Here is a 3588-nt window from a genome sequence, read left to right as displayed (position 1 = left end):
GAACGCATGAAAGTTTGGTTCTTTTCTCCAGCTCTGGACCCTGAACTCATGCAGCCAGGCGTATGCTGCCTGGGAGATTGGAAAGTTCTTTTCTGAAGAAATTGACCCACTCTAGAAAATAAAGACCTCCAGATAAAAACATTTGTGGCTATCCAATACATAGGTCTACCAGATCACCTTATATTGTAGCCCAGTGCATGACAAATTACCCCAAATATAGTGGCTTAAAACAACAAACATTTATTATCTTACAGTTTGTCCAGGTCGAGAATCGGGGCATGGTTTAGCTGGGCACTTCTGGCTCAAGGTCTCTCATGAGATTACAGTCAAGTTATCAGCCAGGGCTGCAGTCTCATGTGAAGATTCAACTGGGGTAAGGATCCGCTTCCAACCTCAATTATGTGTGGTTATTGGTCACAGGATGAGTGGGCGTCTCCACAGGGCCACCTCAGGACATGAATGCTGTCATCTCCCAGGGCAAGCAACACAAAAGAGAGCACCCACAATGGAAGACTAATCTTATTTATAAACTAATCTTAAAATGGATATCCTGTCACTTCTGTCATATTTTATTTGATAGAAGCAAGTCCCTAAGTCCAGCCTATACTAAAGGAGACATGACTACATAAAGATATTACAAATGTAGGGAATCCCCAAGAGCACCATGATTTCTGACCCCAACTGCAAGCTTGGGGTCCCTGAGACACTGTCATGTTTGACAATTTGTTAGAAGGACTCACAGGACTCACTGAAGAGGCACATAGGACAGTGTCCAGGAGAGTTTTTTGTTTTTTTTTTTTTAACTTCAGCTGTTGTTTATTGATATACAGGTAGGCTCTATAGCAACAGGCCCGGAAGTGCTGCAGTAGTGGGGGAAAATGGAAGGTGGAGGGTGGAGTGTTTGCCGCAGGACAGCTGAGTGGAGGGTGGGGACAGGCGCAAACTGGGGAGGCCCAGGGGTTTGGGGAAGCAAGTAAGGGCCAGGGCCAGAGTACTTAAGTGGAAGAACTGCCCTGTGCCCTAAGGCTCCTAACTCTCGCTGGCTGTTTCCTGACCCCAGGCCAGGGTTGGGAGTCCTCTGGGCATCTGTTTTCTAAAGGAGCTGAACAGAGTACACACAGGAAAAGAAGCTGTCACCCTCTTGCCATCTGGCTTTTGGGGCCTCCAGTCCGGCATTCCTCCTTCTTCCCTTGATTGGGTGGGGCCACATGATGGGCAGCCAGGCTCTGGGCTGTCCCACCAGAGCAGGCTGTAAACACAGCCATGTTTCAGCAAGGCGTTTATCTTATTCCCTGGTGTCCCAGCCCACCAGTGCCACATTACAGACCAGACTGAGCTCTACAAGCATTGTTGGCCTAATGGATGGTTTGGGGAAAGGAGGTGGGACAGGGGCTGGAGCAGGGGCTTTGGGGTCCATCACCGCACAGGAACAACACGCATGGTGTTGGTGAAGCCAGAGCCAGGGCGCCACCCGGTCAGCACAATGACCACATCTCCCTTCTTTTTATTTTTATTTTTATTTTTATTTTTTTGAGACGGAGACTCGCTCTGTCGCCCAGGCTGGAGTGCAGCGGCGCGATCTCAGCTCACTGCAAGCTCCGCCTCCTGGGTTCACGCCATTCTCCTGCCTCAGCCTCCCGAGTAGCTGGGACTACAGGCACACGCTGCCACGCCCGGCTAATTTTTTTTGTATTTTTAGTAGAGACAGGGTTTCACCGTGTTAGCCAGGAAGGTCTCGATCTCCTGACCTCGTGATCTGCACGCCTCGGCCTCCCAAAGTGCTGGGATTACAGGCGTGAGCCACCGAGCCCGGCCCACGTCTCCCTTCTTAAAGAAGCCTCGGGCTTTGCCAACATTCAGGGCCAAGTTCACCCAGCGGTCCACATCCTCAGCCCTGGCCTCCTGGACTGGGTCCTTGCACAGCACAGGGAAGATGCCACGGTACAGGTGGGCCTGACTAGCTGTCTGGGGATTCCGTGTCACAGCAATGATGGGGGCACGTGGGCGGTATCTAGCCACCTGGTGAGCAGACCTGCCAGACTTGGTGAGGACGATTATGGCCCCACTGCAGCACTTGAAGGAGGCCTCGTTGGCACCCACGGCGGTGGCTTTCGTGGGGTTGCTGGTAATGGGCGCCAGGCGGCGGGAGTTCCTCAAATAATTGCAAGTGGTAGATGGTGGCCTCTGCCTCATGGGCAATCGGGTGCTGCATGCCCCCAGCCTCCAGATAGTCCACTTTGGCTGTTTCTCCAGACAGCATGATGCAGTCGGCTCCATTCAGTACTGCACTGGCCACATCACTGTCACAGATAGGCTTCCCAGCTCAGCTGCAACACCCAATCATCATCTTCTGAGCAAGGAAGACCTTCTCTGCAGGAATCTCAATGCCTAGATTACCATGAGCCACCATGATCCCATCACTGGCCTCTAGGATTTCATCAAACCTCCGAACCCCCACATGATTCTCGATTGTGTTGATTATCTTGATGTTCTTTCCCTTCTCTCCCAGGGCCTCCCTAACTTCATGGACATCAGATGCCTTGCGGATGAACGACGCAAACACCATATCGACATCCTGCTCGACCCCAAAATTCAGGTCCTGGATGTCCTCTGACACAGCAGGCAAGTCCACAGCAGCCCCAGGAAGGTTCACACCCTTCTTGCTGCCCGAGGAACCACCATTTTCCACCTCCGTCACCAGGAAGTCAGCACCTTTCTGCTTTACCTGGAGAGAAATAAGCCCATCATCCACCTAGATCTTGCTGCCCACTTCCATCACCTTGCAGATGTTCTTGTAGTCCAGCCACAGGTTGTTCTCGTCACACTTTTTCATGTAGGTGTTATCCAGCATGATTTTGAGAGTGGCTCCCATCTTCAGCCCCACCTCCATGGTGCTGCTGCCCTTGATGAGCCCAGTTCGGATCTCAGGTCCTTTAGTATCCAGACCCAAAGCAACAGGCCGGTAGAGGATGGGGTCAGCAGCAAAGCTTTCCGTGGCTGTGCACATGTTCTTGATGGTCTCCATGTGGTACTCATGAGTTCCATGAGAGAAGTTCAGACAAGCCACATTCATTCCAGACTTAGTCATCTCCTTCAACATCTCCACTGATTGGGAAGCTGGGCTAATGGTACAGATGATGCCAGTGTTCCAGCCTGGGATGGGTGGTGTGTGAATGTCCAGGTGGCACATGTGCTCCAGGAATGTGTCAGCCATGGCTGCATGTAGCTGCTGGGTCTGAATGAAGGCAGTCCCGGCTTCACTATGGGGCTTCGACATGGCTGCTGAGGTCCTCCAGTGCTGACCGATTTGGGCTACACTGCAAACGCAAAGAGGTCAGGAGCCCCGGGACGTGCAGCTGCTATGCCCTAGGAGAGTTTTAAATGCAGAGCATCTAGTTGTCCTCTCCCAGTGGAGCTATTCTTCTCACAGTAACAATGTGTGATAATACACATGCAATATTCCCAGCCAGGGAAGCACCTCCAAGCCTTGGTGTCCAGAATTTTTATTGGTCATGTAGACGTGGCTGACTGCCTGTGTGGCTGGCCTTCATGTCCAACCCCCTCCTGAGGTTGAGCTGACAGTGCATG

General features: G+C 51.9%; 1 pseudogene; it reads right to left on the bottom strand.

The window, feature by feature from the left end:
* Positions 1-1413: 1413 nt before the first annotated feature.
* On the bottom strand, positions 1414-3300 carry LOC101145858 (pyruvate kinase PKM-like; annotated as a pseudogene).
* Positions 3301-3588: the final 288 nt, after the last annotated feature.

Source organism: Gorilla gorilla, chromosome 1, assembly GCF_029281585.2.
Source record: "Gorilla gorilla gorilla isolate KB3781 chromosome 1, NHGRI_mGorGor1-v2.1_pri, whole genome shotgun sequence".
NCBI classification, from domain to species: Eukaryota; Metazoa; Chordata; class Mammalia; order Primates; family Hominidae; genus Gorilla; species Gorilla gorilla.
The sequence above is the reverse complement of the archived record's forward strand: the minus strand, read 5'-3'. Positions and strand labels throughout refer to the sequence as shown.